Source organism: Capricornis sumatraensis, chromosome 20 (assembly GCF_032405125.1).
Source record: "Capricornis sumatraensis isolate serow.1 chromosome 20, serow.2, whole genome shotgun sequence".
NCBI classification, from domain to species: domain Eukaryota; kingdom Metazoa; phylum Chordata; class Mammalia; order Artiodactyla; family Bovidae; genus Capricornis; species Capricornis sumatraensis.
The window spans coordinates 38,466,138-38,488,460 of record NC_091088.1 but is presented as its reverse complement, the minus strand read 5'-3'; the positions used below and the strand labels follow the sequence as shown (position 1 = coordinate 38,488,460).

Below are 22,323 nucleotides of genomic sequence, written 5' to 3'. Positions count from 1 at the left end.
GACTGAATGCCCCGAGTGTCCCCTAGCCATTACCACTGCTCTGTGTCCTATTTCACCTGTGTCTCAAGACAGGACTCTTGACTGACACAGAATGACTATAAAAATATTCTTTGGACATACTTTTGAAAAAATGTGCCTGGAGTGAACGTATGCAGAAATTACGGGCTTTTAGAGGGAAACAGAAATGTAGAAGTCTTTGGGCCAAACTCCTCCTTTGAGACAAGAAGTGGCTCAGAGCAGGGCAAGCGTTTGTCTAAAGTCAGAGTCTGGTCAGAGCTAAGGAGTCTCTTTTTTTAACTCATTAACCATCAGGTGACATTGTCTTCCTGGCCCAGGAAGGTATTTGTGGGTACTGGAAAGTGAGCGGCCTAGTGTCCAAAATGGTCTCATAAAGCTGCAGCTTGGGGCCCCTTACCTCCTACACCTGTTCCCAAATTCACACACTTGGTCATTCTCCAGACTCTTCCTGGTCAATAATAAGCACCTTTATCCAACTGCTTGAGTTAGTCATGAGAATGATTCATGGGAGTTCTCTCACCCGCCACAGCCAGTTCAACACAAAGCCCTGCTTCCAATCCAAAACACACCAAGAACTTGCACCATGGCCTTAATCCAAGCCAGCAGCCCCTGTTGACAGGTAAACTGCAACAATCTGGATGCATCCATTCTTTATTTTTCTATACTGAAACATAGTCGACTTACAATATTATACTAGCTTCAGGTGTAACAACATAACAATTCAACATTTTTATAGATTATGTTTCACATAAAGTTATTATAAAACATTGGCTGTATTTGCTGTGTGGCACAGTATATTCTGGTATCTTACTTAATTTAAACCTAGTAGTTTGTACTTCTAAATCCCCTTCCTCTCTCTTGCCCCTTCCCCTACTCCTTTCTCCACTGATAACCACTGGTTTGCTCTCTGCACCTGCAAGTCTGTTTCTGTTTTGTTATGTTCATTTGTTTTCTTTTGTTTAGATTCCACATATAAGTGAAAACATACAGTACTTGTCTTCCCCTAACTTATTTCACTAAGCATAATAATCTTTGGCCCCTCCATTGGCAAGTGGCAAAATTTCATTATTTTTTATGGCTGAGTAATATTTCATGTGTGTGTGTGTGTGTGTGTGTACATCTCACAGCTTCTTTATTCATTAACTTATCAATGGACACAAGTTGCTTCCATACCCTGGCTACTGTATATAATGGTATGAACATTGGGGTTCACATGAAAAGAACCTCAATATTACTAATCATCAGGGAAATGCAAATGAGATATCACCTCATATCTGTCAGAATGACTTTCAATAAAAAGACAAGACACGGAAAGTGGTAACTAACATGTGGAGAAAAGGGAACCCTTGTGCACCGTTGGTGGGAATGTGAGCTGGAGCAGCCACGATGGAAAAGAGGATGGCGGTTGCTCAAAATATTAACAATGGAACTATGATATGACCATACGATCCAGCAATTCCACTCCTGGGTATATATCCAAAGAAAATGAAAACATTCATTTGAAAAGACCCATGTATCCCCTCTGTCTCTCATTCACTAGCAGCCAAAAGGCTCTTCATTAACTAATACAACAGATCACCTCTACTTAAGTAAAAACAAATCAACAACTGCCCAGTGCATCTGAGATACAATTCAGGATTCTTTCCCTGTCCTGCGACACCCTGGGTAATCTATCTCTGTATTTCCTCAAGGCTCATTAAACATCAGTTTTACAGATATTTTTTAGGTCCTCAAAACCTCCAAATTCCATCTTGTCTCAATGCCCTTCTGTAGTCTATGCCTTTCAGTAACAGTATCTCCCTACACTAATCCTAACTAGACCATCTGCATATTTTAATTCTCAGCTTGAAAAGAATACCATTGAGGAGGCCTCCACTTACCTCTCTCTCCCACCTCTTCCATATAAATTAGTTCCGTTATATTCTCTTGTAGACTCTGAGCAATTAAATGACATTTAATTATTCATCTATTTGCAAACTATTTGACTTTGAGTAAGTGGTTCAATTTTCCAAGCTTCCCTGTTCTTACCTATAAAATGGGCATAAGAATACTTACTCTGAAGAACAGTTGTAAAGACTGAAATTAAAGTACTTAATAGGCATTGAATGAATGGCTATTAAAAGTTTATTCTTTAATTCTACCCCTGCCCAGAACAATACTCTGCAATGGGGAATCCATCATGGCTTAAGACCCAGGACTAAAGTGACTGTCAATCAAAATAGAGAAACTTCCCTGATACAGTGTTTCCAAGAAGGTGGCTCTTGAGCTACCTGTGTAAAACACTGCATTCCACTGTGGCCCACCTGTGCTCTACAGAAACATCACTATTGTCTCTTAGCCACCAGAGGGGCAACTGAATAGGGAAGGGGAAACACACACAACAAGGAGCTAAAGCACTGAAATACTCACAGTCTGTGCTGCGTACGTTCATCTATCTTAAGCCGAGGATACTCGAGAAAGTTTTTTAAAGCCTTCTCCATTTAAGGATCATTTCTGCCTTCCCCTTTGCAGCACCGATAGCCAACATTTCAACGTTCATGCAAATTGGAACCCAGAACTCTTAAATCTTGTAGCCTAAACCAACCTTGGACTATTTGCAAAGCCAGCTTTGCAAAGTACCAATTTTGAGAACACTTCCAGTGGTTCTCCAGGAGCACAAACATATTTAAATTCACCTATTCACAAGCTTAAAAAGTAATGTAAATGTATGCCTATACAAACATTGAAATAACCCTCTGTGAGGAGTTTTAATAAACCGATCTCTTTGTCCATACAACAAACAAACCAGAATTAGAAACCAGAACCATCATTATGCATACCTGCAATTCATTTTAAGAAATTCATATGTTCTAGAAAAGGTGTCTGCACACCACTATTTTGTACATTGGATTATATTTTTAAAATCACTAAATGGGGAAGCTATCTTAACTAGCTTTCAAATGAAACCTTTGGTAAACTGAAGAATCATTTTGCAGTGTGAATAACTGGCATCATTAAATTCGTTTTGTAAATAAGGGACACTTGCTCCACGTTTAGATTCAAGCAGATGATTCATTTGCTCTTGGTTTGGGGACTCATCCGTTCCGTTAGCATTTTTCATCCATACATTATTCATGTGTTCATTCTGCAAATATTTACTGAGTGCTTACCATATGTCTGGCACAGTATTAGATGCTCCAGATACAGGACTGAACAAGAGAGAACGAGAGAGGAGTGAACAAGTACTTTGCCCCCTTGAAGAAGTTTGTCTCCTGGTGGAGCAAGATAGCCAATAAAACAGGTAAATTAAAGTATGCAATATGATGTGAAGTAAATAAATATGTTATAAATAAGAATAAAGCAGTCTAAAGGGATAAAAAGTGGGTAGCCTACAATGGATTAGACTATAGAATGGGTGCTTCTGCTGATAAGACAGGCAGGTAAATCCTGAGTAAACAGGCAAAATGAGGGAGAAAACCATGAAAAGGGGCCAGGGTGCTTCAGGCAGAGGAAATGTAAGTGTCTTGAATCTGAAGTACAACTGCCTTTGAACAAGAAAATGAGTGTGTCTTGATTGATCAAGGCAGAGACTGGTAGATCAGCAAAATAGTTGAGGGCTGGCTCAGGCTGCACCCTCTAGGCTGCTGCATAGAGGCAGGGATGGGGCCACTGTTCTCAGCATGAGTAGGGGCAGGGGACAACTGACCCTCAGAATCCACAGATTTCTGCCCATGATGGAAAACTATGGTTTTTCCAAATGGATCAACATACTTATATCATCTCTTATATTTTCCTTCTTCCTCTTATCTCTACTTCTCTTGACCTTCCCTTCCTCTTTCTCTTACTTCCTCTCACTCTTTCATCTTTTACCCTTTCATAAAAGAATTTCTGTGCACCTACTGTGTTCCAGGCACTGTGCCTAGGGATCCAATGGATGTCCTCTGTCTTCGGTGTAGAGGCAAGGTCTTCTCTCTCTTCCCCCCAACCCCGCTAAAGATGTCAAGATTAGAATCTGCTGCCTGAGCTCCTCCACTGAAAGAGCACGCTTGTGAGTCAAACATACAGAGGTTGGAGTTTCAGCTTCATTACTTATCAGTTGCATTTATACTGAGCAATATATGTAGTTTCCTTGCCTCAACTCTCTCATCTGTAAAATAAGGATAAGAATACATACTTTGAAGGAATGTTTTGAGAATTTCTAGTTTTATATATAAGCGGGTGATTAATATTATTACATTATTATTTCTGCTTGCTTGCTTTCTTTCCAACTTGAACCTCAGAATAAAGGGGACACGGTGACAACAGTTTGGTAGGATACTGCAATTTACTTCTGATTTTCTGTCTCCTCTAATGTTGTATTCTGTAGAGGAGATATTCTGTCTCCTCTAGACTACTGTATTCATTATTATAGAATATAACCCATGGGCCCTGACAACCCAAGATGACCCAGGATGGTGGCCTGATGGAAACCTGGTTTTACTTACAGGAATGGGCATCAATACTCCAACTCTTTACCTTTCTCTGAATTGAGACTCTTTGTTATGCACCTTCTCAAATTTCTTCCATTAAAAAATCAGATTATGTTTCTCCACCCCTTTGCTTTCAGTCAGGCCAAATGGTGTGCTTAGGCCAACAACATGAGACAGAAAAGATAGTTTCCAGTTTTAAGCCTATACCTCAAGACATTATGCATAATTCTGCTCGATGTCTTGTGCAGTTGCCATCACCGGGAGAGTGTGCCCAAGATAGCCCCAAGAAGGAGGATGAGAAACACATGAAGCTGAGCAGAGCTGCCACAGCTCAGCCCAGTCTAGACCAGGCAACCCCAGCCAACCCACAGATGTATGAAAATATATAATTGTTATTTTAAGCCACTGAATGCTGGGGTCATTCATACCCTAATATTTGACTGATAGACCAGCCTTAGTAAACAACATTGCTTAACATTATCAATTAATCAAATATATTGATTGGATTTTTAATGCACTCGATACTGGGGATATAAACAAAACCGAAAACTATCATACCTGCCCTGAGGGAACTTACCCTCTAGGAGAGAGGGAAAGAAAAAGAGGCATTACTAACAGAGTTAAAGAGGGTCTGTTTGAGACCGGGAATGCCTGGAGTCAGGGCTTAGCCCGAGATGACTGTCTGACTGCTCCTAGTGGCAGCAAGGGGAACTGCATTTAGGAGATGTCTTGTAGGCAGGTTCTTCACCATCTGCGGCTTCCCTGGCGGCGCCACCAGGGAAGCCCCTTTTCTTAGTCTTGTCTAAGTCTTTATGACCCCATGAGCTGAAGTCCACTAGGCTCCTCTGTCCATGGGGATTCTCAATAGCCTGACTTTCAGCTCTGGAAGGATCCTCCTCAGAACTTACATTGGATAAGTTCTCCTTTACATCTATGGAAACTAAGGCCCAGACAAAGAGAATGATTTACCCAAGGTAGTTCAGTGAATTTGCAGATCTAAGACATGAATCTAAGGCCTGTGCCCCCAAGGCTGGCACATCTAACTCTATATGACCCATGACAGGCCTCACAGTGTCAGTAAATTCTGAACTGCTAAATATTCTTGACCAAAAGTTTTATTACTAGTATCATTTATGCTAAGATGAAACTCCACATTGTTATGATTCATAACTATAACATGACTTCTTTCTTGCCCAGGTAATTTAAGGTGTAATAATAACCAGACCTCATAATTAATAATAATAATTAATAACTTTCACCTATTGAGCCTCTGCTTGAAGCACAGTGCTCACTGCTGTAGGTATCTGGGCACGTTTAATCCCTGCAACAATCCAGGCACAGATACCAAACCCTATTTTATGGAACTGTAAACTGAATCTCACAGAAACTTACTAGGAAGCAGCAAAACCAAGAATCAGACTCAGAGCCAAGTCCTGCAGTCTCCCTACCTATCTCTGTGGGCTCAGCTGTGAGAATCTCCATCTGAAACATCTGGTTCAGAAAAGGCATACCTGTTCAATCTTCCTCAGCATACTCCCTCTGCCTGGGGAAGGCATAATGGGAGCCTACCACAAGGTGATAACGCCATCTCCCTATTTGGATCTTGCCTCTCTTTTTATACCATTTACCAAAGGCTGTCTCTAGAGCAGGAAGCTTTGAGAAGGCCTGGGGTAGCCTAGGGCTTCTAAGTGAAAACAAGGAACTGACTCAGCAGGGTCTGGCTATCTTCAGAGTCTGAGGACAGACACATCAAAGGGATGACAGCCTGGTACCTTTGATGAAGGAACCAACAGGAAATTATCAGCTTCTTGCTGACAAGGACAAAGACAAGAAAAGGCCCATTTGAGCCTCATCTCTGTCTGGATTGGAAGAGTCAGGAAGCAGAGGGGACTGTTTAATCCTGCCTCCAGAGCAACTATGAACCCTGGCTTCCTCCTGTGAAGAACAAGGTGAAGGAAAGGTGAGGCAAGTTAAGATAAACACCCAAACTTTCGGCTGCCTGGATGAAGCGAACCTTTTAATTTAAACTGTCAAAAAAAGAGTTTTTTTTTTTTTCTCTTTTCCTTTTTTAATCCAAACTGTAATCACACAATACTCCACCCAAGAGCTTGATATGGATTTCTAAGACAGAACCTAACATAGTCATAAAAAAATCCCCTCGGAAATGTGCACTTTGTGCTGTGCCTATGTGTAGGTGTGTTTAAAATGTCACGAACTGGAATGCCTAACTCTGGTTCTCAGGAATTAATCACTTAAGAGTGAAAGGGGGGAATTAACTTGCTTTAACACTTATAAGATTCTCCAAAGCATTTGCCAAAATAGAACTTGCTGAATAGAAGCATGGTTATCTTTCCACAAGAACTAGCTTTTTTTTTTTTTTTTTTTTACATTTCTCTATAAAACTGCCTTGCAAAAAGTTTCCCCGTGGGGCTCAGCTGCAGGTCATAGATACTCTGGGAATAAAGGAGCAAAATAAAATTTTTGCCTTTCTTTTTGATTGTGACTCAATGAATTTTAGTAAATGTATAGATTTGTGCAACCATCATCATCATCATCCAATTTTAGAACATTTTCATCATCCAACACAGTTCCCTCACGCCCATTTTCATCAATTTTTATTCACAACTTTGGGACAACCACTGATCTGTTTTCTGTCTCTATTATAAATTTTCCTTTTTGGAACATTTCATATCAATGGAATCAAAAAATATAGGGCTTCTGCCTCTGGCTCTTAACATGTTTTCTAGGTTCATTCATGTTGTAACATGCACCTGTATTTATTTTCTTTTTAATGCCAAATACTATTCCATTATATGGATATACCACATTTTATTTTATTCACTCACTAGTAGATGGCCACTTGGACAGTTTCCAGCTTCTGGCTATAATGGCTAATTCTGCTATTCAGGTACATGTGTGTGGGCTGACATTAGTTTCTAGTTGTCTTAAGTAGACATCCAGCCATAAAACTGCTAGTTTGTGCAAAAGAATACTGACAGCCCTTATACATGGAGTTCCATCTGATTCAGGCGTGCAATGTCAGTAAAAATCTACCACACGATTTTTAACATACTTTTTAAAACCCAATGATGTTACCATTCAGGAGAGTCCGAAACCTCTGTGGCACCAGGGACCGTTTTGTGGAACACATGTTTCCACGGTGGGGGGCGGGGGTCAGCGAGAGCAGGGACCGGCTGGTTATGCCTGAGATGGGAAGCAATTGTGAAGTGGCAGATGAAGCTTGGTTCTGTTCTGCTTTTTGGTTCCTAACAGGCCATGGACCACGGGACCCCTGGTCTAAAAAAAAAATCTCACCACCACCAAACTGCTGTCACTTGACGAATTCTGGAACAAAGGCAAAGGATATATTCCGGATAACGTCAGGTCACATGTGACACGAGGCCCTTCCTTGGTTGTACCTCCAAAATGGGAATAATGACTTTTCTCACGGATCAAGTCATGTCCTAACCATCATGAATGATCCTCGACATTTTTGTATACCTGCAATTAGACCGAAGAGTCCTTCACATTCCCTTCCTGTTCCCACGTACACTTAGGTGGAAAGCATGAGAAAATCAGACCACCGGCAGGAGACAAAGAGCCAAACGCGAGTATCTCTGAGGGAGAGCGGGCCCCTTCCCTCCTGGCGTGGGACTCAGAGCCCCCATCACCGTGCGCTGCCCCGGTAGAGGCTGGGGACCTTGGCCGAGGCCTAGGAGACACTCCAGGTTTCAGGGCTTAGAACACAAAGGTGGAAGGTGAACGGACAGGACCAGAGACGCTAAGACAGGACGCAGGTAGGGTGCGGAAGGGGCTCCGCGGGGTGAGGGACCGACCTGAGGAGGGGGAAGAGACAGGCACCGCGGCCCGCTCACTGCGCTCCCGGGAGAGCGCGCCGCCTCCTCGGCCTCACGCGGGCCTCGCGTGGGCACCTGTGCGGCGAGAGAGGGTACCTGGCGCCCTGAGCCCTGTCTCCCTGCGACCTTCGGGAAGTAAAGGGGGGGGGTGCACTTAAGAGCAAAAGAAATGAGAAATGGCACACTCGGCGGCCTCACCCCCAGCCCAGGAACCAGCAGCTTAAGGGCGAAGGACTCGGCGGCTCGGCCCCGGACGCGGGCGGGGGCGGCCTCCGGCGCCTCGGGGATCCCGGAACCGCCGAGCAGCCCGCGGGCGCCCGGGGGGCGGGGCCGTGGTACCCGGTGGCCCCGCCCCGCCGCCCGCCCCCGCGCGCATCCCCGGCGCCGCGTGCGGACGCCCGGGCTCCTGGTGCTACGCGGACTCGGGAGCCCCGGGCCGGGAGCCCGGGGGCGGGCTTTGGTCGCCCCCCTGGGTCCCGCCACCTCTCCAGTTCAGTTCCCCGTTCGCGCGCTGTCCGAGGCGCTCTATTCCTTTTTCGACCGCTTAATGTTGATCCCTCGGCCCGACTGCACCCCTCTCGCCCCTCCCCCTTCTTGGCGAGCCCATCACTCCTTTTCGGTCCTCATCGCGGTCCCTCCCAGGATTCCAGTTATCCTTTTGCTGCTTCATCTTCCCTCCACCTCTGCTTTTCTCGCCACTTCCCACCCGAGAAACTTGTTCCGGCCAGGGGTCCCCCTCCGGTCACAGTTGTCCCCCTTCCTCCCTAGGGACGGCAGCGTGTGCGGGTCCCAAAGCTGTTCCCCGAGGCACGAGCGCCCCGCCCAGTCCCTGGCGTGATTCCGAAGCCCAGGCCCGGCCAGCGTTTTCTCCCGGCGACTCCGCAAGGGCAGGAAGCAGGCCTGGGGTCCCTTCTTCCAAGGAGTCTACTTAGAGGGGTACAGGGCAGGACTCAGGAAGGATGCGGGCACTGAGTCCTTAGGCCGGGTCTCCCGCAGAACCGCACTCTCCACGGAGCCTGGGGTGGGGGGGCGCAGCGAAGGGGCCTGAGGCAACAAGTGACCCTTCGTGCTGGTGGGGGCCACTTACCTGCCTGGGGCGGGGGCCGGGCCGACCCTGGTTAAGCGATCCTGGCCCCCCTCCCCGGCCCCGTTCCCCTTACGCACACTAGGCTTTGGAGATGGGTGGCGGGAGGGAGACCTGGGATAGAAAGAGACTTGGCTCTTCCCAAGTCCAAAGTCTCCCTCCTCCAGGTTTCACCATCCGCACCCTTAGCAGAGTTTGCTAGGGATGGAGGGAGGGGGCAGGGCAGAAGCCGCGGACGTGGAGGGATCTTTGGAACGTGGGGTGGTGGAGTGAGGCGGAACAGTTCCCGATTGCCTCCCCCACTTGGGCGATACTTTCCCCCCTACCCACCACCCAAACCTCCTGGGCCAGGGCCCAGCCTGACCAGCTGGAGCGGATTTGGGCGAAGGAGGAAAGAGGGGCCCCGGAGCCCTCCCCAGCTTTCCTCTGCCGCCCTCCCTGATTGGCTGTGCGTCCCTGGAGCCCAACTTCAGCCGCTCCAGACTCCATCTGAGACCCAGGGGATCCGGAGTGCGGCGACCCAGAGCAGGGTAGGAGGGTGGCCACGAATCCCCGGGCTGACATCCCGGGGGTCCCTGGGGGGAGGGGCGCGGACTGGCCGGTCCCCGCAGCCTCTGCGAGGCCCGGCTAGCCGTGTCTTGCGGCCTCGGCTCCTCTCCGCCCCCCCGCCCTTTCCTTCCCTCCCCGCGGCGGCCTCCCTCCTTCTCCGCCCCCACCCCCCCGCCCGCCACCTCCCCCCGGTTTCTCATTCCTGCCACTAGCGCGCTCGGCGGCTCATTCCGCGGCCGCCGCCAGCCGAGGGGAGCGTCGCGAGCAGATGCCGCGGGGGCCGCTCGCAGCCGCCGCCGACTTGTGAATGGGACCCGGACAGGGGCCGGGGCTGACACCGCTGCGCTCGCCCTGCGCCAGGGACCGACGGCCCACATCCCGCGCCCACCCTCCGGGGCCCCAGGTGAGGCGCGCCGCCAGTGCCTTCCTCTCCCCTGGATGGGGCTTCTTTGGGGTGGGTGCGGGGGGTGGGTTGATCTCTGGATGAGAATGTCTGGCGAGTGGGGTGTGTGTGTGGGGGGGGAGGACTGACTCGACAAGGTTTCACAAATGCTAAGCGGACTGGGGAAGGCGGAGGTAAGAGAAGATTTGTTTAAAAATCGAAAAGGAAGAAGGGAGCCAGTTGTGGGCGCTGGCAGCTCAGGGGGCAGAGGCTCCAGATGTGCGCTCCAGTCTCTCCCTGCAGCTCCGGTCTTTTAGCGGGTCTGCGCCGAGGCCTCGAGAGAGGGGCTTTGCACCCGGCTGGAGCTGGAGGCTGCAGAGCTGCGCCCCGGACGCGCCGACCGCCCCCGGTCAGGTCTCCCGGGGAAAGTCGCCCCCAGCGCCGTGCCCTCCCGCCCGCGCTGCGCCTCTTTCCAAAAGCGACAACATGACCGTGCTCTGCAGGGTACCTACCCCTTCCTCCCCTATCCCGACCGAACGCTCCCGGGGACTCAGTTCCTCCATCGAGATCGACGGGGAAGCCCCGGAAAACGGCAGGAACCCAGCTCGGGTCGGCGATTTCCCCGCACTTTTAGAGCGTGGGTTTGGGTCCGCTGACTGCGGCTCGGGGGCGGGGGGGGGGTGTCTTGCTGACTGCGGTGCGCGCTCCAGCCTTCAAGCCGGAGTGTCTTCGGGGGGCTCCGGGGGAAGTGTGTCAGCTCCCGCCAGCTCCAGGGGCGATACGTGAGCGGCTCAGGCTCGGGCTCGCTCTGGCTGAGGCTTGGCGCAGCCTGCCCGGGTCAACGTTAACTTTGCGAAGCGAGCCTTCCCCGCAGCCTGCGCCTCCTCCCGGAGTGCGCCGAGCCTTTCCAGCTCCGCGCGCACGGCCTCCCTCCCGCATCTTTGCCCAGAACCCGAGCGGCGAGTGAGGAGCCTGGAGAAACCCGCAGGATGTGGGGGCGGCGAGGAGAGCAACCCTCTTCCCCTACACCCCGGTGTAGCTATAGGAGGCCCGCCTGGTGCTATGAAGAAAGAGTCCCCAGAGAAAGTGGGGTCAGCGAGCGTCACCTCCCCACCCCCCAGGTCGCGCTTCTTCATCCCATTTCTTGCCAAGGCCTTGTTCCTCGTTTTCTGGGGGTGAGGGTGGAAGTGGGGACGGGGTCGGGTAGGGAGCGGTGGTGTCCGCACGCCTTTTTCTCCCGCGTGAAAGGTTTTCTAAATGCTTGAAGAAGAAAAGCCCTGTTGCTTTGCTGATAATGCAGCAGGGATTTCACGGGCCATCGTACTGCTATTAAGAAATTGCATCTTCTCATCATTTAATAACGCCACCTCTGCATGGCGACGGGTCGTTCCTAGGGGTGGGGTGGAAGGTTGTTTCTAAAACCCTGCTGCATGAAGGTATAGACATGCCTGTAAAGTCTTCTCTCCCTAAACAAACCTTTGTCGGGTGGCTCTGAAATCGCGCCTTGTTTTCCTCTTCCGATCATTCCTATCGTTTTTACATGAAGCAGAATAAGTTTTCGGTTAAATCACAGGGAAGCCACAGTGATTAATCTGGTGAGAGGACACGGGTCGATGTCTTTTTCACTTGGGCTTGCTGTAGGCATCGATGGTTTTGCGGGGTGTCTGGATTTCCCAAGGAAGGGGACGTAGAAGTGTTCTCAGGAGCGAGGATCCGCCAGCATCATCGCATCAGCACATTTGCCACGCGGGGCTCCGAGAGCTAGAGCCTAATACGATGAGAGAGAAGAGATGAGGCTGACCTTCATTTCATTAATCCTGGAATTATTTTTCCTACAAATACAGAGACTCAGACAGCAGAATCCAGAAGTAATCACTGCCCAGGAGAGCCTGGTCTCAGTCCAGTAGAACAAAGGAATAAAAGTTGCAAAACAAAGAGACAGAGGGTTGGGGCCAAGGCCAGTGGGACCCAGAAGCTCCTGCTCACTGAAGTTCCTTAGTCATGAGCTCTGATTCAAAGTTTTAGAGTTGGCCAGTAGGCCCTAGAATTCAAACCTCTCCGCAAGACTGAAATCCTGCCCAGTACAATGGAATGTGAGTAGTTTTCAAGTACAGACCAAGGAAAAGCATCTGGCAGGACGGGAAAGTTTCCTTGAGTGAGAATTAGCTCTACATGCTGTTTTTGAAACAATGCAAATTAATACATTTAAAATGTCTTGAAGTCACATTTTATTATTCAAAATTATTATGATGATTTTTTTTCCATGTTGTTTTGGAGTCTGTATAAGTTGGTCATTTTATTATGTTGTTAGGAAAAACAAACAAACAAACAAAACCCTCCCCACCCTTGGGGGAGGGAGCTGCATTGGAAGGACTGAGATAGGATAATCTGTTGAGGCCCAGGCATGTGGATTTACTCAAACTGAGTTTACTGCTTACCAGAAAAATAGGCTTGGGAAGTAGCTCTAATTGAAGCAGTGGACCATCTTGATAGCACTTGAGAACTTTCATTATTGTCTGCATTCTTATCTGAACGCTAGACAGTAAAATTACTAGAAATGCAAATTCTGTTTTCAATTAAGATGCAATCTTTTGTTAATTTGAGAATTTTTTTTTAAGTTACAACTGTTTTGTTGGGTTTTTTTTTGACCCAGAACTCAAGGTTCCCCTTTGCAGTGGTGGCTGTGGATGTGCGTATGTTTGTTTGTTCTTGAAAAGGGGTGGGGGCAGGGTTGGAGAACCATGCCGTGATTTGGGGGAATACGGATCAATTTCATGCTCCTTTAATGCACTTGTCTTCATAATTCATGGTTTTTCTTCCACTTTGAATAGAATTACACGGCTGCTTTGTAAAGATTCTGGTTTGGGGATCCTCATATGGGAAATGCCATGACTTTGACCTCAAAGCTTGATTTACAATGCCAGAGCTACACTCCCTTGAGCATAGTGTGTCTCAGAACCTTGCCTGTGAACGTCTGTGACTTATGAAGTTGACAGTTAACGTAAACTTTGATCTGTGATATTCAAAGCTATTTTCAGAACCATCTAAAGGAGATCTGCAAATCTGATTTTACTCTGCCTTCATTTTCTACACATTTATGTAAGCAGAAGTTCCAGAAACATGATCATTTTAAGTTTTTTTTCAATATTGATTTCTTTCACTTTGATCATAGGAATACCTTATCATTAAATAATAATGATAAGACAGTGGTCTAAAGAGTTTAAAAGTCGGTAGCCAACCTTTTTTTTTAACTGTCAAATTTGCAGAATAACTACTATCTTGTACATTTTTTTTTTCCTTACTAGAAAATCTCACTATTGTGTAAATTCACCAGCCAGTGATTTAAGAGATTGAAATGTGCTTGGGATATTTCCCCCCTTATGCAATTGGTCATTGTTTCATACAAAGTTACCTGATATGTCAAGAACCCCTGTCCTAGATTTACCAGCCACTGTAGTTGTCAGTCTTTTTGGTTCAAAGTTATTGCCCCTGAAATATGTAAACGTCTTTGGTCCTCTGTGTGTGTGTGTGTGTGTGTGTGTGTGTGTGTGTGTGTGTGTGTGTGTGATTTAAAGGAGTAGGGGAAAAATATCAACAGGTCTGGTAAAAAAAATTTTTTTTTAAAGCTGGAGAAAGTTGGACAAATTCTGTTGTACCAGTATGAGTAAGAGTGAGGTTTCTATCAGTATTACTATGATATCCATCCACAGCCTCCTCTATGGGCAAAGAAGAACTAAAGAAAACACTCGAGGAGGATAATTAAACATCTTCTGCTATAATTTTGCCCTGACATTGAGAGCCTTGTGCGTCTCTGGAAATGGGTTCCTTCGCGGAAGATTGCACTTCTGGCCACTAGAGGGCAATGGCGCCCTGCTCCAGCTGTGTGCCTGGGGCCCATCTGCTTTTGAGGGCACCATGAAAAGCAGTTTTGTTACCACCGGCCTTGTCTGGACCTCTCAGGAGAGACCGAATTCAATCTAGCTGTGGTTCAGGCTACTGCTTCAGCAGTTTGTCAGGATTAACATCTTTCTAGTCCGTGGATCCCGTTACCTTCAGCCTGTTCTTCCCACCTTGGAGTTTACTAGAAAGTTGCAAAATCTGAATCTTGAAATCCTCTGAGCAGGTGATGAGGGGGGCTGGACTGTATAATAAACAAGGTCAGTTCTCACTGAGGCAGTGATATGGAGGGTTTTCTGATTCTTTTTTTTTTTTTTTCCTGCAAAAAAAGCATCATTTCAGACTCCAAGGGGGAAGGGAAGGAGTAAAGAAGGGAAATATTAGTGAGATTGCTGTGATAACATTGCCTATTCTTTCAAGAGGTTTTGAAGATATCTGCAAGGCATTTTTAATTTGCAAAAAAAGAACGGCAGTTTGATCTTTGGTAAACACTTTGGGGCACGGAGTTTTAATATAACAGTAAGTGTTTTACTATTACCTTTAAACCATTCTTGATATTGCTGTACAAAACCTAACTTTAGCAGAGTAAAATTTAATTCAAGATTGGTCCTCATGCGCTGGAGTTTAATCATCTGACTTTTTTTTCCCTCCTCTGTGATATGGAAATTACTGCTTATGATTAAATTGCATATTCCAGGCTGCACAAATTTATATTTGTTACTGTTTGATAGTATCATTATGAATTTAGAAGAAGAATGAAACAGAAAAAACCCTAATGCTATATTATAATTAAGAGGAAAGCTCTATTTAAAAAAAATTACTGGCTTAAGTGGATTCTTATTTGTATCTTTTTTTTTCTTTAAAACTGAATATAGTTGCCTCCCTGGTGAATCAGCAGTGGAGTTCTTTGCAGCTCTGAGTATGTTGGAATGCATGAGCAGTTGATGAAGGAGGAATCAATGGAAATAGATTATGGGAGGGAGTATTAAGTAACTCAGTTGAAAGTAAGACAAAGTGTTTTGTAAACCAAAGCTCACTTACCTCCCGGACAGTTTATTTAACTTTAAAAAGGAAGGCACTTTTAAATTCTAAGTGCTTGTGAATAATGCACGTTTGTTAGAACTGGAGGCAAAATTTCACTGTTATTTGGTTTAATTAGTCGTCTGACAGTTGCAGAGTTCTGAGATGCTTATTGAGACAAAGCATTGTTCTCAGAGTTTCTATGGTCAAGCTTTTTGCTCAGGCAGAGAGGCTAGTACGCAGGATGTTAAATGAGATGGGAGTTTTAAGAGAGAAGAAAGGAAGAAAGAGGAGGGGGGAGAAAAGAGTGTGGGAGAGACTACGGATGCCCTTTCTCATGGCAGGTCAGGCTCTGGTGTCTCTCTCTTCTTTCCTCCCTTTTTCTACTCATTTAGACCATGCGAGGTGCTGAATCCAGAAAGCTGGCATAAACAGCTCCACAGGCCACGGTAAACAGTGGCCAGAGCCTTATTCTCCTGCCTTCTGGCACTGAATACTTGTCAAAGGATACTGTGAATAAGCACTGCCTTTTTCTGCCTTTCCCCTGGTTGTTCCAGTTGAAGAAAAACCTTCACTTCCTCCGTGAACTTCTTTATTTGCCAGAAATCCTCCTGACACGGTCCTCTGTGCTGGCATGATTTCACAAATTAAGATTACTCCTCCATGGTCACTTTTCCCGGAAGAAAATGTCTTCAGATGCAGCATCTTCCCCAACTCGATGACCACCTGACGTGGCAACTGGAGCAATGGAAGCCCCGCCCTGGCTTTAGTTTAAGACACACAGAGGTCTCTTCACAGCGTCATGAGGCTCCACCGGTGAGCGCAGTGGGAACTCAGAGCTGTGTTCTAGCCATGCATGCTCTTTCATTCTCAGGAAGAGCAAGCACGGATGAAGGCCGGACGGACAGAGTGTATCTGATTACACTGCATTCACCCCCACCGTGATCTCTGCGTATGTGTCGCCGATTGTCATGCACCGAACAGTCGGCCCTATTTCCATCATTCCTGAGGCCTGGACCACCTGTTCAGACGCGGAGTCAGTATTGCCGAGCAGTCAGGCCAAGATCAGGGGGAGGAGAGTGAGGTGAAGACAGGCAAGTGCAGATTTAGATCCCGACTGCATTTAAAATGTTGCTATTTTGCTCATCATGGAGTTTTTTCCCCTAGTGCTCTTGATTTTTGAAATATTTCCTAAAAATATTATTTATCTTGAGTCACTGAGTTTTGGGGGTTTCCCAGGCGGCACTAGCGGTAAAGAACCTGCCTGCTAAAGCAGGAGACATCAGAGATGCAGGTTTGATCCCTGAGTCTGGAAGATCCCCTGGAGGAGGGCATGGTAAGCCACTCCAATATCCTTGCTTGGAGAATCCCATGAACAGAGGAGCCTGGTGGGCTACAGTCCATGGGGTCGAAAAGAGTTGGACACGATTAAGTGACTTAGCAGTAACTGCAACTGAGTTTATTGGCATCTCCTTATATTTTGTGCCCACGGACGGAGCCTCACCTGACTCACCCTGGTTCCAGCCCTGCCCAGCAGTCTGATTTTTCTCAGTTCCAGCTCCACCGCTTACAAAGTAGGAACCCAAGACTGAGCTACGTAACTTCTCTCCGACTCAGCTACCTCATCTGTGAAAATGGACCTAGTCATAATACCCATGTCCTGGGATTGCTGTAAGATAACAGAAAAATTGGGTACAGTGTCTGGTTCATGAGCGCTCGGTAACTGCTTGGGACTTTTTGTCCTCTCAGAAAGAGACCTGGGCTTCACTTTTATAGACTAACCATAGCAGGTAGAAGTTCTTCCCATGATTATTTGGCCAAAATCCTGCACTAAACTTTCCTTTTGGTTTGAGGGCCCTCCCAGTTAGTGATGAATTGTTTATTAGAACCTGCCTTTTTTAAAAAAAATATATTTCAGAAGTTTAAGTGATCCATCCCTCTTCCATTTAAAATATTCAAAAGGCAATCAAGATTTTAGAGATAATTATGGCTTTTGAAAAGTGCCTGCCTCCTCGATACCTTTGCATTTTCCCCTGCTCATTTTTACATATGGGCTGCTGTGGAAAGTTGCCCTGAAGTTATATCTTACTGGGAAAGTTGGCTAAGCCTGTGATGTTGAGATATTCATCGCAAGGTCTGCCTCTCTTTAAAAGGGACTCATTACTATTCCAGACTAGCTGAAATGATAATTAGTCTCTTGATAAATTGTCACCATTTTCCAGAATATTCCTGTTTGTTTTTCAGGTAAGTGTAGTTTGGGGTTTTCAGGAGGATGAGCTGTGACAGTCTGACTCCTGGAAAGACTGCGACTTGCAGAAGCGCTTGCCCGGTCTGTGGTCTTCCTCAGGCCCAGGCAGAAGCACAGTGATTTGGCATTGGATTAAAAATAACAGGAATCCCCGCCCCCATGCAGCCCTCCATGGCATTCCAACTGTTCTCACCCCAGCGTCACCATCAGGCTGCAGCTTCCAAAGCGCCTAGTCCTTCCAGGTTGCCCTGCTGTGCTCCACCTGCAGCTTTCCTGTGTCGTCTGTCCCTGCCCCAGGCCCTCCTGCATTCCCTCCTGAGGACGCGGCACCATGAGAGTGAGGCACTCGCTGCCTGTGTTTGCCTGGAAAAGGCCAGGGGAGAGGGCCACCTTGATGAGATAGGACCGTGCTCCAGGTACCTCCTGTATTGTGTGCAGTCGCCTTGTGAGGAGGGTACTGTCATCTCCACTTTACAAGTCGGGAGAGTGACCCCCAGGAGGATTCGAGACACTCGTCCTAGCTCACCAGGCCGGAGCTAGGTGTCCAAGCCCGTGCTGACCCCACAGGCCAGCAGTTTCCTGTCATGTGTGGTGTGTGTTGCAATCGCGGGCCACCTCGGCTTCCTGGAGAAGAGCAGCGGGACCGAGAGCTGAGTTGACGGCTTGACCCTGTGCCCCTACAAGCTCCCAGATGTTGTCCATTAAAGGAGCCGCTGAGATCTTATGGTCAAACTCTCCTCTCTGCAGGGTTTCTGCTTGTCATTGATCCTGCAGCTTCCTAAATGTCCTGATGACAGCCCGCTAACGACATCTCAGGAAACCCATGACACCAGAGGCGACTCATTAACTCTGTTCATTAACATATCCCATCATATAAGGAGCTAAGATCTCTTCTGCTGTAACTTTCTCCCAGTAGTCTCTTTGCCCTGCTCCCCAGCACTTTTTCCTTCTGAAAGCCCTACAAATACTGGAAAATGGCATCTGATAACAGTTAAAATCCATCATGTATTGAGTACTAAGCTAGACTCAGGCACTATGCTAAGGACATTCTAAAATGTGAGAATTATCTGCAGCAATCTATGAGCTGGTTAAGATAATTGCTAGCATCTTACAGAGGAAAAAACCCCGGAAATGTCCAGGGTTCTATCACTGTTAATTGGCAAAGCTGAGATTAAAAGTCAGGCATCCAACAGCCAACTTAACCTGCGTCAGGGTTCTCTCCCATTCAGGGCTTCAGCTAACCTGATGAGATTACAGACCTCTCACCATCCTCATCTCTCACATCTGCTTCCATTCTGTTTTGTCATTGTCCCCCCTAAACATGTGGCATCTTAAATCAGAGTCCCTGTCATGGTCTAACCACTGTAGAGTGATTGGACTTCCTGTTTCCTAAATGGAAATTGGACATCTCACTTTAAAGCAGAATTCTCAGGAGTCAGGTGTCTGAAGTCACTTAACTGAGCTGTTGGCTATCCTCATCAACGATCTTTCAGAGATGAGGGTCCAGGGGCCCATAGCAGGACCATGACTCGCCTAATATCACATGGTAATCTAGCAGCAGGTGGAATAAGAAGTGGGTGGTCTTGGCTTTTAATCCTATCTCTTACCACTATCTAAAAGCAAAAGCGTTTTTATTTATTTTTTTAGAGTTGATATACCTATGGTCTGATTATGATTTAAACATATCACTAGTTCACATGCACCCTATAATAGTATTTGGCAGTTAAGTTGTGACATCTAAATACGGAACTTTATATGAATCTTTAATATTTTGAAGTCATGGTTAGCCAATCCAGTGTCATTTGATAATATTTTGCAGTATATACCGTTTGATTTCACCCTTCAGCTCTGTCCTGCTTTATAGATATCTACCATTAATATCTCTATTCTGAGTTTGCATAAATGACAGTGAGAGTGGCATCACCACTTTGCCACCTGTAAGCTTTCACAGGGCCCGCTGGCAGGGCTTGGTTTGCACTCCATCTGAAACTCATTTCATTGTCCCCTACTTTAATGAAAGGCCTGGGCTGGAACACTGAAATGATCAAATCACAGGGCCTTTCCTCAGAGAGCTGACAATATCGCTGGTGAAGAACATACTAAAATCTCAAGGCTGCATACAGCCAGTGCCCAAAGGAAGTATAAGCAAGGAGGACCACAGTAAGGATGAGCCACATGCAGTTCAGTGATCAAGGACGGTGTGGGGAAGGGAAAAAAAAAACAAAAACCATTGCACTCCTGCACGGGGTGGGAGGGACCCAAGAGACCAACTGGAGTAACACATCGTGCCACCAGTCCCTGCAGGCCTGGCTCCGCGTGCCAGTGATAGCCAGAGCGTCACTAGTCACAGGGAGTTCCTCACCCCTGGGCACAGACCCCCAAGGCATTAGGGACTTCCACATTTAGAAACACGTTTAGGGTTGATCCAAACTCTGTGTCCCCAGAGGTTGTACTCTTGGGTGTGAGCCTTTGATGTCAACGAGGGATAGATAGATTTCTCCCTCCCTGTTGCAGCTGTTCAGTATCTGAGTGGTCTTCCAGGATGCCGTCTCTGTCTGCCGTCTCCAGAACGGACGCCTGTCTCCTTTTTGCCCTCCTCAGACAGCGAGACTGAGCACAGAGATCTAGAGTCAGCTTAGACTGTCAGCTCGCTCTGCGCTTCTTTGATTGCAGCCCGAGGCTACATTACATTAGCTTTCATTGCCAGCCACATCACCCAGAGGACTTGTGCTCCACAGTTTATTTCTTGGTTTTTCCTGGTGTGCTGCTGTTAAGCCCCATTTGCCCACCTGTCCCTGTACACAGAAGACATAATACGGCACCTTCAGCAGTGTGAGGGCATCAGGCTGCCTGGCTTCAAAGCTTGGCCCTGCTGCTTCCCGGCTGTGCAAGCCACCGTATCTGTCGCTCCATGTCCTCATCTGTAACACTGGGTCAATAATACCAACCTTGCAGGTGTGCTTCTGATACTAAATATTAATATATGAAAGTGTTTAAAGAGTACATGGAATGAGGTTGCTGTTTTATTATCTCTGTTACATTACATATCAAAATGTTTTTAAGTTTAAGCCTTTAGTCTCTTATGCAGAATATCTGTCATCCCTCCAACCATGCAATAGTTTGGTTTACTTACATACCTACCTTTCTTATGAAAAACAGCAAGAACAACAAAACCGACAGAAGCAGGGACAGCACCTTGTTAACCACAGAAGACACTCCTTTTGAGTGATTCTACCCAGGTGGTGCTGGTGGGTAAAGAACCCGCCCACCAATGCAGGAGACATACGAGATGTGGTTCGATCCTTGGGTTGGGAAGTCCCCAGGAGGAGGGCATGGCAACCCACTCCAGTATTCTTGCCTGGAGAATCCCAAGGACAGAAGAGCCTGGTGGGCTACAGTCCACAGTGTTGCGAAGAGTCGAACACAAGTGAAGTGACTAGGCACGCACGCGTGCCCTGGAATACAGTATTCTTCATGTTACTCCTTCCTCGTAATGCATGGTTGCCATTTTGTTTCTTGTTTGTGTGGCTTCATAGCACCCGAATCGCCTTCCTAAGTCTGGAGATAACCCACAATAAGATTCTCTGTAGAAAGACTGCCCTCTCTCCTCTCCACAGGCTTCAAGGGCCAGAGTCTCTGTCTTCTCTCTCCCAGAAGGTAGAATGATGACTCAGCACCTACTTCCCAGTGTGTTTTAAACTCAGAATCAGGTTCTTACACTTATGTGCCTGTGTGTGTGCACACCCACACAAGCACACCCACAAGCCCCGGCCATGAAGTAGCCCGTGGAGGCTGACCATGAAGAACCCACTCTGGTCACTGTGGAGTGGCTGCTGCGTCATCCGACATCCAGGAGTGACCAGAGTGCAAGAGAAAGCTGTCACTACCCACATTCAGTGGGGGCCGTGGCGGCGCCCTCTGTGCTGTGTGCTGTGCTTAGTCGCTCAGTTGTATCCGACTCTTTGCAACCCCATGGACCCACCGTGGGCCTGCCAGGCTCCTCTGTCCATGGAATTCTCTGGGCAAGAATACTGGAATGGGTTGCCACGCCCTCCTCCAGGTTTGTGGCGGGATCTGGTCTGCGGTTCTGACTGCCGAGGCTCCTGACGTTCCTGACCGCTTCACTAGTCTTCCTGCAAGCCGTGTGCTACTCAGAGTTGCTTTGAATTAATAAACCCCAAAAGGCTTCATATCCCTGGATATCCTTGCAAGACTGCTGCAAGAAAACTTATCCATTGCAATGGTGAGGGGCGATCTGGATTTTGAGTTCCTCTCAAATGCTGATAGAACGTGGCTAGATGGTTAGATATTCAGGTGTGAGGAGAGAGCAGAGGAAACCTTTATTAAACATTGGATGGTCCGATTTGGATTGAGCAAGAATTGGGCAGGACATCAGAACCTGGGTGGAAGCTAAGTGATACAGCTCAGTAGATGAAGTGGAATTTACACAGGCAGCTATGGCAAACTACATAACTGTTAGGCATGTGGATGGCAAATGGTCTCTTGGAAAGAACAGGGCAGGTTGTGTGGGAGAGTGGCCCATGGATGCTGGCTCTGGAGCCAATGCAAAATTCCCCCAGAAAGTATTATGCAGAGGAAACTAAGGCCAGATTCAGGGACAAGAGTCCAAATTGTATTCCTAATCTAAACGCAGCCAGATAGAAAAGACTAGTCTGAATTCAGAGCCAAACATCTCAGAGAAGCCAGGATCAAATACATGCAAGCTTTCCAGGCATTGACGGGAGCACAAAGGATGCCCCTCCTCACCACAAATGACTTCATCACATCCCAGTTTCTGGGGGTGGGGGGTGGCTCCCATA

At 47.1% G+C, this 22,323-nt stretch overlaps 1 protein-coding gene across 1 annotated transcript in view; it reads left to right on the top strand.

The window, feature by feature from the left end:
- The first annotated feature begins 10,211 nt into the window (after positions 1 to 10,211).
- Positions 10,212 to 22,323, top strand: part of CDH11 (cadherin 11) — a 152,018-nt gene continuing 139,906 nt past the window's right edge. The window contains exon 1 of the mRNA XM_068993399.1: positions 10,212 to 10,359. The gene's annotated coding sequence lies outside the window, so the exon portion shown is untranslated. The remainder of the gene's footprint in view (positions 10,360 to 22,323) is intronic.